Source organism: Pteropus medius, unplaced genomic scaffold (assembly GCF_902729225.1).
Source record: "Pteropus medius unplaced genomic scaffold, Ma_sr-lr_union100, whole genome shotgun sequence".
Classification (NCBI taxonomy): Eukaryota; Metazoa; Chordata; class Mammalia; order Chiroptera; family Pteropodidae; genus Pteropus; species Pteropus medius.
The window spans coordinates 19,130,999-19,144,907 of NW_024352785.1; the positions used below are offsets into that span (position 1 = coordinate 19,130,999).

The following is a 13,909-nucleotide window of genomic DNA, read 5'->3' on the forward strand; positions in this document are numbered from 1 at the left end:
ACAGTCAGCCTATTTCAATCTCTGCTATGCAGCGGTGATATCAAATCACTTTCTGCCTAGTGGATCTCTTGCAAAACTGTGGTTCCCTGGGATAAATGTCTTCCTCTGATGTGTGGCACTCTTGTAAAGCCAGGAACATGCCATTGTTCTTACTCTGGCTTCCTTTATTACTCATAAGTAAGAGGAGGACCATGGAAATAAATAGAGGAGGAGGAAGTAGGCGATGGGGTGGCTTCAGAAAGTGAGACACTCCCAGCATCCTGACCACACGGTAAAAACTTTTAATATGAGTTTGGTTTTAATTTTCAGTTTTAAATAGTACTTTCCCAGGGCTGAAATGGCATGTAACATAGTAACCTTGAGACATATGCTGAAGGTCAATTTGTTTTTCTCTTTCCAAAGAACAAAATATAGTTTATGAATTCGCCTTCACCATCATGAAACTTAAAAAAATAAAACCCTTAGAGAACATTATCTATTTAAAGGTCTTTATAAGACCTTTAGGCATCAAAGATTTCAAATTAGTTCTATAAGAAGCTGACACTGATTATACAGCACTTTAGAGAAAGTTCCCTAGCTCACTTGAGAGAGGCTTTCAACATCTACTCTGTATTTGTAATCTCGTGAAAAAAAAAGTTATTTCAAGATATCTAATTCTCGTTACTCTTACTCTACAAAAATAATATCATTTGCTGTCTAATGACAATTTTGTAACTTTGATAGGTCAAAATTAAAATAATACTGAGGTACCAGGACTCTAAGGGTTTGAGAGAGTATAGAAAACATTAAATTCCACCTTGCCTTCTTTGCCCATTTTTTCTTTATATTTCTGTTTAAAAGACAACCAGTACAGGTGGAAAAAACAGACAAGATTTAAATAAAATAAGTTTTCCAAGGTCAATTATGGTTTAAAACAGTGACTCCCTTTTGGACCTACATGTTGCTTCTTTCATTTGGTGGAGAAACTGAGTCAATAGACTGACATACAGGACTAAGTAAGGGCTTAAGTCAGGTATTTGCACATCCTTACTCTTGTATGGGTCCCATGCAGCCTCATCCTGAATTCAATAGCCCAGGAGATTGCCAAGGCCATTGAGGCCCCAGAGTAAAACTAGCTCTCATTCTCAGGGACTTTGGTCACCTTGCCCTACCTCTCAATTCACTTGAGAATAAAGTCTGAAAAGTTGTCGGTAACTTTAACACAGGACCCCCATTTAACCACAGAATAATTAGGGTTAATTCACCTTCCACACACTATTCTCAACCAGAACACCACCCCTCCCCTAGTTATCTTGTGTCCTTTTATAAAATGTTTGTTTTCAGTTCTCAGACCTTTGTTTGCAAATGACAGATGCCCCAGTCATAATAGCTTAAGGAGAAAAGGTAATATTGGCACAAGTGTAACCAAACTAGGAAAGGGCAAGCTATTGGTCTTGGAGTCCAATGGATTCAGAGTCTCAGAGATTACTTGGTGTCTCTCATCTCTGATTCTCTCTGCATTAAGACTTTATTCTCTTAAGTGGATGTCAGAAGAGACTTGGAAACACAGCAAAAAGCAGCTATGGGCTGTTTTTTGTCCTTCAGAGAAGAGAAAAAAAAATTTTTTTTCCACCAGCTCCAGTTGGAAAAATATAAGGAAGAACTCTGTCCTGGCTTGTGCTGGGTACTAATGTAGGCACATGGACTAATCTTTGAGGCCAGGGATAGGGACGAGTTTGGACAAGCCATGGTCATGGTGGGGTCAAGGGAAATAAGGCTGGGGAAGGAGAATGTTTTGATTGATAGCTTCCACCAGAAGCACAGGGCTGGATTGCACTCCCTTAAAGGAAGGGATAGCCTATTACTGGAAAGAAAGAGTGAAGGACAAAACCAACACATACAATACATTCTCACATAGCGGTCAAATATAATGTAATGCTTAATGAGTCACCCATCCATGAGTATTTGCAGTTTTTTAAGTAGATGCTTCTTGGTGAAAAGAATTTTCCGATCCAAGAAATAAATGTCCAATTCCAGACCTCATAATAGATTAAGAGTGAACTATTTTTGGAAGAGTCCCCTTCCACCCTCCATCAAGTGACATCATAGTCGCCTACTCTGAAGGCCTGCCTTATTATAACGATTGAAATTGCAAGACAGAGAAAAAGTGTTGATTCTAAATGACATATTAACTGGATTAACATAAAGCTACTTCTCTGTTATATTTACAAACTGATGCCTACAATTCTAACAAGCAGATTAATGAGATATTTCCAAATAAATTAGAACTTCTTTTTATCCAAATGTGGGCTAAATCTTTTTCCTTGTTTGGTTCATTTTCTAAGTCTATATATATTAGGTTGCCATTTAGCTCTTCTAATCAGAGGGAGGTTCCAGAATATTAGGAATACTTTTAAGTATATTCAAATTGATGAAACAGTGAGATTTCAAACTTTTCTTTTTTTTAATGTAAACACAGTAAACGATTTCATTGACTATGTACTTAAATTACCTCCAGGAAAATAAATGATTTAAGTCAATGGAAAGTTCAACTGAAAAAGAAAAACACCTTTATTATAAAACTGGCACAGCAGGAAAACTTACTTACAGCCTGAGTATTATTTGTTGATTTTACTTGGTGCAAATAATCACAGCCCAGGGCAGATTCTTTACTTCATTTCCATAGCCTGCACCTGAAGTGCTTACAGCTTTAGTTACTAGTAGAATTCAGTGAAATGCCTATTGTACCCCTTCAGAGCTTGATTCTACCTTTGGGTAAACCTTAGTATGCAGGAACTTAAGGTTAAATTTCAAAATCTTTGCTTCCTTTGGCTTTGGAAGACAAAGTTACTTTGCAAAAGACCTTATTGACTAACATCTTAATGCTCATGAAAACTCTTATGTTTGACCAGAACATCGGGGACCATGTTTACATGGTTTACAGAATTTTAGCTAGCATATAAAGGGAATGCATGCTTCTGGATTTTTTTTTCTTTTAATTTATTTCTCTTAATATGCACAGCTAGTATACCAAATAAGGTATCTAGTCCCTGCATGCATGTTCCGATTGTCCCAGTGAAAGCCATATCAACTTCCAAGTCATCTCTTTGTTTTATTCCCATTAAGAAGACACTTCCAGGTAGTGCAGGTACAACCTCGGGCGGGCTTATCCAGGACTCAGTGTATGAATTGAGCCAACCACATTTTGAGGGCAGGGTTGTAATAGGATTGACATCAGTAATTTTCAGTGACACAAGACTAAACATTATCTCCTTAATTTTAAGAGTCAGGCTATTGCTGTCCTATATATTTTTTAATAAGAATTTATTTGAACCAAACTGATGATGTTTGTTGGGGAGCAAGATCTCAAATGCTTCTGTCCTATACTCTTAAGAAAGTACTCTTAAGAATCTCTTTGCCAACACCCCAGAGCCAACTCCAATCAACATTTTAAAGAATATCTTTCATCAAGACATCCACCCTTAGGTGTTTAGCCCAAACTTTCTATCCCTCTTTTTTTTTTATCTCTCCTCCTGCAAACTTCCTCAAGATTAAAGCTCCCATTGCAGCTAGGTGTTAAGTAAACAGGGATTTGAGGGTGATAAAAATGTTCTGGAATTAAACAGTGACATTGGTTGCCTAACATTGTTCATAAACCTACTGAACTGTACACTTTAAAATGGTTAACATGGGAGTTATGGTCTAGATGGCAGGCTAGGTAAAAATAGGGTTCGCCTCCTCCCATGATCACATTAAATTTACAACCAAATTATAAAACAAACAACTGGAGAACCACCTGAAGTCTAGCTGATCATAACACATACATCTGAGGAGATAAAGAAAAAGCCACATCGAGACAGGTAGGAGAGGGTGGAGACACAAAGTGGTTGGTCCTGCAGCCACAAGTGGTGGTTGAGTAGCAGGAGAGAGCATGGCTGCGTGGGCTTCCCAGTACAGGGTTCCAGTCCAGGAAAGAGGATTTCCCACAAAATCTGACTGTAAAAATCAATGGGGATTTTGGCCATCTGGGTGAGACAGAAGGAAACTGAAAACCCAGACGTCCCCCTTAAAAGGCCCACGCATAGAATCACTCGCTCACAGACACTCACCCTGGGCTTCCGTGGAGGGTCAGAAGTTTGGAAGGTGCAAGAGACATATGGAAAGGGACCAAGTTGTGTGGCACCAGAGCAAGGACTGGAGGGACAGCCGCCATTGCTCCTTTGTCAGGCCTCCCTCTGGGGCAGTCTACAGATGGGCACCATCTTGCCTATGTTGAGCTCTCTCCCCACATGGCCAATTCTAAAGCAGCATTGGCCCAGTGAGAACAGGCCACTCCACCTTGTGTCTCTCTGGGACCCTACTCCACCCATCCCACAAATTTCCCATAGCAGGGCTGTTGCCAGGCAGCCAGCACCACCCTACACCTTCCCTGGGTCATGTGTTCATGGGCAGGCAGCAGTCTTCAGCTCATGATGCCCGTGCATGGCCCACACATTACAGGAGAGAGTTTTGATGGTGGGCCACTGGAGCCAGCCCAAACTGCAGTGTCTCTTGGGTGGATCACTGGGATCTGTGTGCCCAAGGTGGATGGCTGCTGGCCTCGCTGTGATTGGTGACTTTTGCGGGATCCCAGGGGCTCAGCACTGGCAACAATCTTTATTGTCCTGATGGATTAGCTCGCTCCACCCTATGTCTCCCTGAGACCCTCACTATCCAACCCACAAATTGCCTACGGTGGGCCCATTGCTGGGCAGCCAGCCCCCAGCCTGTACTTTCTCTGGGACATGATTTTGACAGGAAACAACAGCCCTCAACTCACAGATCCCACATGCAGCCCGTGCATCCCAGAAGAGACTTTTGTGGGAGGCCATAAGCCATGCCCCAAGCTACAATATTTCATGAACAGATCTCAGGTGTCTGTGGGCCTAAGGTGAGCAGTGGCTGGCCTCTCTGTGACCTGAGATGTTTATAGGAAGCCAAAATTCAGCATGGGAGCAAAACCTGATTCTGTATTGGCTGGGTGAAATCTGTAGGCCTTACTTTGGTGACTACCTGAGTGCCCCTCCCTGCCACCTAACTCCTATACCGACCAAAGTCTCTTACAGCTGTGAAGACTTACAGGCAACTGCATTGGTCCTTTTGCTGAGCCATCCCAAGGCCGGTACTGGGGGTAACCCACCTCAACTTGTAGCATAGCTTCTTCCACTTGCCTCTAGATTCAGCACAGGCAGCAACCATCTGTGGATTGCTTTGTAGCTCCTATTAAGTAGCCCAAAACAATCAAAAGCAGAAGCTAAATTTGACCTACATGGGAGCCCCTTCCAAAGGGCCCCAGAACCCCTCCCAAAGGGCCCCAGAGGCTGGTGTCAGATCACAACAGAGTACCACCTGACTAGCCCCATAAGTGGCACTCCTAAAGAGTGGCCTCACCAGGTACATGAGCCTGCTGGAATGAATCCCACTCAGTGGGGTGAGTCCCCACTTAGCAGCAGCTCATGCCCCATGGGCATGGCCAAACTCCACAGCCAGTCAATCCCATCTACTGACATGCTAACAGCAATCAAAGATTAGCTACAACAGAAGAACACACAACCCACACAAGGAAAATGCCCAGAGTCCCTGGTACAGGTGATCAGGGAGACTGCACCACTGGGCCACATAGGATATTAACTACATAAGGCCACCTGGCCAAGGTTGGGAGACATAACAAATCTTCCTAATATGTAGAAACAAACACAGAGAGGCAACAAAATGAGAAACAGAGAAATATGCTGCAAATGAAACAACACGTGAAAACTTCAGGAAAAAACTAAATGAAATGAAGGTAAGCAACCTACCAGAGACAGAATTCAAAACACTGATTATAAGGATGCTCAATGAACTTAGGGAGAGAATAAATGATCTCAGTGAGGACTTCAATAGAGAGATAATAAGCATAAAGAACCAGTCAGAAGTGAAGAATACAGTAATTGAAATGAAGAATATACTAGAAAGAATCAGCAATAGAGTAGAAGAAGCAGAGGATCAAATCAATAAGATAGAAGACAAGGGAGCAGAAAACATCCATCCGGAAGAGCAATAAGAAAAAGAAGTTTTAAAAAATGGAGATAGTTTAAGGGGCCCCTGGAACAACATCAAACATACCAACATTTGCATGATAGGGGTACCAGAAGGAGAAGAGAGAAAGCAAGGGATTGAGAACTTATTTTAAAAAATAATGACAGAAAACTTCCCTAACCTGTCAAAAGAATTAGACATACAAGTTCAGGAAGCACAAAGAGTCCCAAACAAGAGGAATTCAAACAGACCCACTCCAAGAAACATCATAATTAAAATGCCAAAAGTCAAAGACAAAGAGAGAATCTTAAAAGCATCAAGAGAAAGACAGCTAGTTACTTACAAGGATACCCCCAGTAAGAATGTCTGCTGATTTCTCAGCAGAAACTTTACAGTCCAGAAGGGACTGACAAGAAATAGTTAAAGCATTGAAAAACAAGAATCTACAACTATGAATACTCTAATTAAAAGAAAGGCTTTTAATTGAAATGGAAGGTGAAAGACAGAGAAAAGCTTAAGGAATTTATCACCAACAAGCCAGTAGTATAAAAAATGTTTAAAAAGAATTCTGCAAAAAAAAAAAGAGAGAGAGAGAGAGAAATAAATACAAATAATAAAATGGCAGTGACTATATACATATCAATAATCACTTCAAATGTAAATGAATTAAATGTTTCAATCAAAAGACATAGGGTTCCTGAATGGATAAGAAAACAAGACCCATGCATATACTGTCTACAAGAGACCCATTTCAGATCAAAAGACACACAGACTAAGAGTAAAGGGATGGGAAAAGATATTCCATGCAAATGGAAATTTTAAAAAAATAGAAAGGAGGGACATTACTTAATGATAAAGGGATCGATACAACTAGAAGACATAACCCTGGTAAATATTTGTGCACCCAACATAGGAGCATATATAAAGCAATTACTGACCAACATAAAAGGAGAGATCAACAGTGATACACTCATAGTAGGAGACTTTAACATCCCATTGACACAAATGGACAGATCTTCCAGACAGAAAACCAACAAGGAAATAAAACCTTAAATGACACACTAGATCAGATTTAATTGATATTTTCAGAGCATTTCACCCTAAATCAGCAGAATATACATTCTTCTCAAGTGCATATGGAACATTTTCCAGGATAGCTCATGTGTTAGGTTACAAAACAAGTATCGATAAATTTAAGAAGACTGAAATTATATCAAGTGTCTTCTCCAATCACAATGGTATGAAACTAGAAATCAATTACAAGAAAAAATCTGGAAAATACACAAACACATGGAAGCTAAACAACATGCTACTAAACAATGAATGGGTTAACAATGAGGTCAATGAAGAAATCAAAAGATACCTAGAGACAAATGAAAATGAAAACACAATGCCTCAAAATCTTTGAGACACAGTGAAAGCAGTCCTAAGAGGGAAATTCATAGCAATACAAGCCTACCTCAAGAAACAAGAAAAATCTCAAATAAACAATCTAACCTTACACTTAGAAGAACTAGAAAAAGAACAGCAAATAAAACCCAAAGTGAATAGAAAGAAGGAAATAATAAAGATAAGAGAGGAAATAAATGAAATAGAGTAAAAAAACAATACAAAAGATCAATGAAACCAAGAGCTGGTTCTTTGAAAGGATAAACAAAATTGTTAAACCTTCAACCAGACTCATCGAGAAAAAAAGAGAGAAGACCCAAATGAGAAGTAACAACGGACTCCATAGAAATACAAAAGATAATAAGAAAACACTATGAGCCATTATATGTCAACAAATTGGACAATCTGGAAGATGTGGATACATTCCTAGAAACTTACAATCTCCCAAGATTGAGTCAAGAAGAAACAGAAAATCTGAACCAACCAATTATCACCAACAAAATTGAATCAGTAATCAAAAAACTTCCAAAAAACAAAAGTCCTGGACTAGATGCCTTCATAGGTGAATTTTACTAAACATTCAAAGAAGAATTAACACCTATTCAAGAGGAGAAAGTCTCCCTAACTCTTCTTATGAGGCCACCATTATCCTGATTCCAAAACCAGACAGTGACAGGCAAAAAAACAACAACAAAACAAAACAAAACAAAAAAACCTGTAGGCTTATATCCCTGATGAACATTGACGCAGAAATCATCAACAAAATATTAGCACTACATTAAAAATATCATATACCATGATCAAGTTGGATTTATTCCTGGGATGCAAGGTTGGTTTAATATCCACAAATTAATGAATGTGATATATCACATTAACAAACTGAAGATAAAAATCACATAATCATATCATAGATGCAGAAAAAGAATTTGACAAAATCCAGCATCCATTTATGAAAAAACTCTCAGCAAAGTGGGAATAGAGGGAACATATCTCAACATAATAAAGGCCATATATGACAAACCCACAGCTAACATCATACTCAATGGGGAAAGGCTAAAAGCATTTTCCTTAAGATCAGGAACAAGACAAGGATGCCCACTCCCACCACTTCTATTCAACATAGTATTAGAAGTTCTAGCTACAGAAATCAGGCAAGACAGAGAAATAAAAGGCATCCAAATTGGAAGGGAAGAAGTAAAACTGTCATTATTTCAGATGACATGATACTATATAGAGAGAACCCTAAAGATTCCACCGAAATATTGTTAGAACTGATAAATGAGTTCAGTAAAGTAACAGGATACAAAATTAATATTCAGAAGTCAGTGGAATTTTTATACACCAATGATGAACTTCCAGAAAAAGAAATTAGGAAAAACATCTCATTTACAATTGTATCAAAAACAATAAAATACCTAGGAATCAAATTAACCAAGGAGGTAAAAGACCTGTTCTCAGAAATTACAAGTCATTGAAAAAAGAAATTGAAGAAGATACAAATAAATGGAAGCATATATTGTGCTCATGTGTAGGCAGAATCAATATTGTTAAAATAGCTATACCACCCAAAGCAATCTATAGATTCAATGCAATCCCTATCAAAATACCAATGGCATGTTTCAGAGAACTAGAACAAATAATTCTAAAATTTATATGCAACCATAAAAGATCCCAAATAGCCACAGAAATCTTGAGAAAGAAGAATAAATTTGGAGGTATCACACTACCTGATATCAAACTATACTACTGTAAGGCCATAGTAATCAAAACAGCATGGTACTGGCATAAAAACAGTCACACAGATCAATGCAACAGAACAGAGAGCCCAGAAATAAACACCTATATGGTCATTTAATCTATGACAAAGGTGGCAAGAATATACAATGAGGTAAAGATAGTCTTCTCAACAAATGGTGTTGGGAAAACTGGACATTTACATGCAAAAAAAATGAAACTAAACCAACTTCTTATGCCATATACAACAATAAACTCGAAATGTATTAAAGATTTAAATGTAAGACTCAAAACCATAAAACTTCTAGGAGAAAACATGAGCAGTAAACTCTCTGATATTGCTATTAGTAATTTTTTTCCTGGTATATCTCCTTGGTCAAGGGAAACAAAAGAAAAAATAAACAAATGGGACTACATCAAACTAAGAAGTTTTTGTACAACAAAAGAAACCATCAACAAAACAAAAACACAACTTACTGAATGGGAGAAAATATTTGCCTATAATATATTTAGCAAGGAATTAATATCCAAAATATAGAAGAAACTCATATAACTTAACATCCTCCCCTAAAAAAAAAGATTAAAAAAGGGGCATAGGACCTGAGTAGACATTTCTCCCAAGAAGACATACAGACGGCCAATAGACATATGAAAAGAAGGCTCAGCATCACTAATCATCAGGAAAATGCAAATTAAAATCACAGTGAGATATCACCTGACACCTGTCAGAATGGCTATCATCAATAAATTAAAAAACGAGTACTGACGAGGATGTGGAGAAAAGGGAACCCTCGTATACTGTTGATGGGATTGCAAATTAGTTCAGCCACTATGGAAAACTGTTTGGAGGTTCCTCAAAAAATTAAAAATAGAACTACCTTTTGACCTAGGAATTGTACTTCTGGGTATTTATCCAAAGACAACTAAAACACTAGTTCATAAAGATCTATGAACCCCTATGTCTATGGCAGTGGTATTCACAATAGTCAAGATATGGAAGGAAATTAAAATTCAAGATATGCAAGCAACTTAAATGCCCATTAATAGACAATTGGTTAAAGAAATTATGGTACATATATACAAAGGAATATTACTGTCATAAAAAAATGAAACCTTACCATTTGAAATGACATGAATGGACCTAGAGGGTATTGTGCTGAGTGAAATAAGTTGGAGAAAGATAAATACCATATGATTTCACTTATATGTGGAATCTAAGGAACAAAAGAAACAAACAAACTAAATGAAAACAGATCCATAGATACAAAAAACAAACTGGTAATTGCCAGAGGGAAGGGGGGTTGCAGGGCTGAGTGAAAAGGTGAAAAGATGAAGAAGTAGTTACAAAACAGTCATGGGGATGTAGAGTACAGCATAGGGAATATAGTCAATAGTATTGTAATGGCTGTGTATTGTGCCAGATGGGTGCTAGAGTAATTGAGGATATCACTTCATAAATTATATAAATATCTAGCTATTATAATGTATATCTGAAACAAATAATAAAAAAAAATCATTAGGACATACTCCCCTAAATTAAATTAAATTAAATTAAATTAAATGGTTAACATAGTGAGTTTTATGTTTTGTGAATTTTATCTCAATTAGAAAAAAAAAGTTATTAAAACAATACTCACTAAGATACAATGACTAACACCCGGTCAAGTGTCTATTAATGAGAGTGCTTTGAGCCTAAATAAAATCTTGACTTGATAGAATTTCAAGTATTTAGAGAGAGGTCATATTAACATTTATTAGAGTAAGGCCGGTCTTGAAGAGTCCTGCATTTGAGTGTAGGTTTCTTGAACAATGCCATCCTTTCCTCTTCTACTTTCTCTTAGCCCCGTTCTTTGAAAGGCTGCTGTTCTCCTGGCTAGGAAACAATTATTTGACCAATAGTTCTACACACAACCATCTTTCACCACTGAACACAGATATTTATTTTACCAGTCTACCTAGAGTGTCCTAGGAAAGGGCCTGGGATCTCACTATTTCAACTTTGTTTAAAAGCACCACTCACCACCCACGTCATCAGACTGCAAGGGCCTCAGTCTGATATTAGGCAAAGCACAAGCAGGCAGCCTGTCCTCTTTCCTGCTGCTAAGAGTGTTATAGCCTTGACAGAAAGTGGTGAGAACTTTAGGAAAACAAAAGGTGGAGATTCACCCCATCATCGCCCTGCCCACCCCCCACCCACACACACACACATACGCATTATTATCCCAACATTTGAAGAAAAGTGTTTTCTTTTAAGCATTTACCGAGTCCTCATAGACAGAAACTATTCCAAGGTGGGATAGTTTACATTTAAAGCAACAAACACCAGCAATTAACAATATGGAAAATGAGAGAAGATAGGAAGAACTTTAAGGTGTGCTTTCTAAGAATAACAAGTTCCTAAAGAATTTGAATGTTTACCTCACAGAGATAGCACATGTTTACCTTTATATTCTCTAGTTCTCATTCAGTGATTGCCTATCAGATTTTCTTTTCCTTCATCCTCTGAAGTCTGCTTGAAATAGAGCTGCTTTCTGAAATAAACCTCCCCAAATCCCAAAGCCAGTCTTCCCACTGATTTCCTCAAGAAATCACAGTTTCTTCAAGAATAAGCAACTGACTGCTCCACATGTCCCTGCAAAACTTAGGGATTTATTGCATGATGATCCAAGAAATGTTACCTATTCAACACGTACAGATTTAGGGGCAGGGGTCGGGAGCGGGGCGAGGTTCTAATTTTTAAAAGGACATTCTAGAGATTGCTAGGTCTAAAAATCACTCATGAAAACTAGACATTGCTCAGGACTTTGTTAGTTGCAAGTCAAAGGGACCAAAATGAAACTAGTTTCAAGCAAAAAAAGAAATTGACTAGCTCCTGAGGCTGGCCAGAAGGCTGAGCACTGGTTTCTGGATTGCTCATTTGGCTCTTCTTTCCCAACTGGACCCATCTGAGCTACTGCAAGCACAGATCAGAAAAGATCCCCTGGCTGCCCTGGCTTAAGATTCTAGAGTGAATGTCTGTTTCTGCCTGCTTACAACCACTTTCTCCTTCTTTTGGTAACAGAAGCATGATTTTCCTTTGGGGAACTGCTCTACTCCCATTCTCATCAGTCCTATGCGACTGTCAATCATGGTGTCCTTTCTCCCCTTAACTCAGGGGAAGGCTTGTGACTAGTGAAGCCAATCACATTTGCTCTTTTTTTCAGGAACTTGAATCTTGAGCTAAGTTGAGTGAAGGAGGGCAGAAAAAGACTAGAGCTGATGCGTCCTGGAGGTTGGGCCCTGGCCCCTGAAGAAATTGTCTATTAGCTTTTCATATCTACATCCCTAGGCTGCCTTTAGGAAGTCTGGTTGTTAAGCTTTCCTTCAATACTGAGAGCTATTTTATATCATTCCAATAAACTTTTTTTTTTTTTTTTTTTTTTTTTTTTTTAAAGTAGTCAGTACTGGCTTGTAATACTTTCAACCAAAGAACCTTAATTTAAACACAGCTCCAGGGAATAAAACTTCTTTCTCATAGAACTTACATAGAAATTTCAGGGAAGGAGTTTAATCGAGCCTACTTGTATCACATTCTCACCCATGGATCAATCTTTGTGGCCAAGGCAATGGGATGTTATCATGGACCACACCAGAGTCAAGTGCCAGAGGTCAAGGGCTAGGGAAAGTTATCAGATAAAAGATGGGAAAACTTTCTGGACAGAAGACAAAAAATACCTCTCACTGCCCTCTTTAATCTATTTTAGTTAAAACTTATAAACTTGGAGAAGACAGCCATGAGCTGAAGATCGGTTTTATCTTGTCAGGAAAGTACAGAATCTCTCTTCATTCTCACCCTATCATTTTCAAACTGCATATTTACGCCCTTCCTTTGCAAAAAGTCTGGAAATCTATTTATTTATAATTAACAAAGGGTAAGAAGATCCATTCTGAAATTTTTGGTTAGGGTCCAGTATTTGCTAGCTACACCAGCTGTGGGAATTCAATGTCAAGGTCCCCTCCCTCCTTTGTTTATAAGGCTAATTTTGGAATTATATGATTATCAGGAAATGGTGTTCCCTTCCTTCTGTCTATCCCTAAGGAATGGAGTTTTCGTTTGTTTTTATTTTGTTGTGTTGTGTTTTGTTTTATTTTTTAAAGTCTCCTGGCTTCTGTATCCAGAGAGGTTGGATGAAAGGGCAAGAACCAGCTAAATGTCAGACAAGGCACACGAGAATTGGAGCTTGATCAATTTCAAAGGTTTCCTCCCTAACCATGGAGACTACTGTGATCACCAGAAGAACATGTGCTCTTTGAAATGCTATTAAAGAACCCGGACTAGAGCTGAGAAGGAAGATGCTTCCTTCCAGGAAATTTGCAGAGAAGTAGTGAGCGCTCCTTTGCCAAACATCGGCAGATGCACGTTTATTTGTCAACATAAGATGAATTAAAGAATTTGGGGTTGCAAACAACAGTCAGCCAGCTGTTGATACACGTACAGCTATTTCTGGTACAAACCTCTTGGTGCCAAAGGAGAAAAAGTGAATGAATGATGTTCTCTCCTGCATTCCTATCAGGAAACATTGTGTCATTAAATAAAATAATATTGAGAAACCTCAATATTATTGTTATTTTTTTTATTCAAACACTGCTTTATTGAGTCTTAAATATTGAGAAACCTCAATATTATTTTATTTAATGACACAATGTTTCCTGATAGGATGTTGAAATTAGAAGTTAGCTACATTGATCATATGAAAATTTTTGGAGCAAC

At 38.2% G+C, this 13,909-nt stretch overlaps 1 protein-coding gene across 1 annotated transcript in view; it reads left to right on the top strand.

Annotated features, from left to right (window-relative positions):
- Positions 1-13,909, top strand: part of CCDC192 (coiled-coil domain containing 192) — a 172,780-nt gene that overhangs the window by 109,957 nt on the left and 48,914 nt on the right. The window lies entirely within an intron of this gene.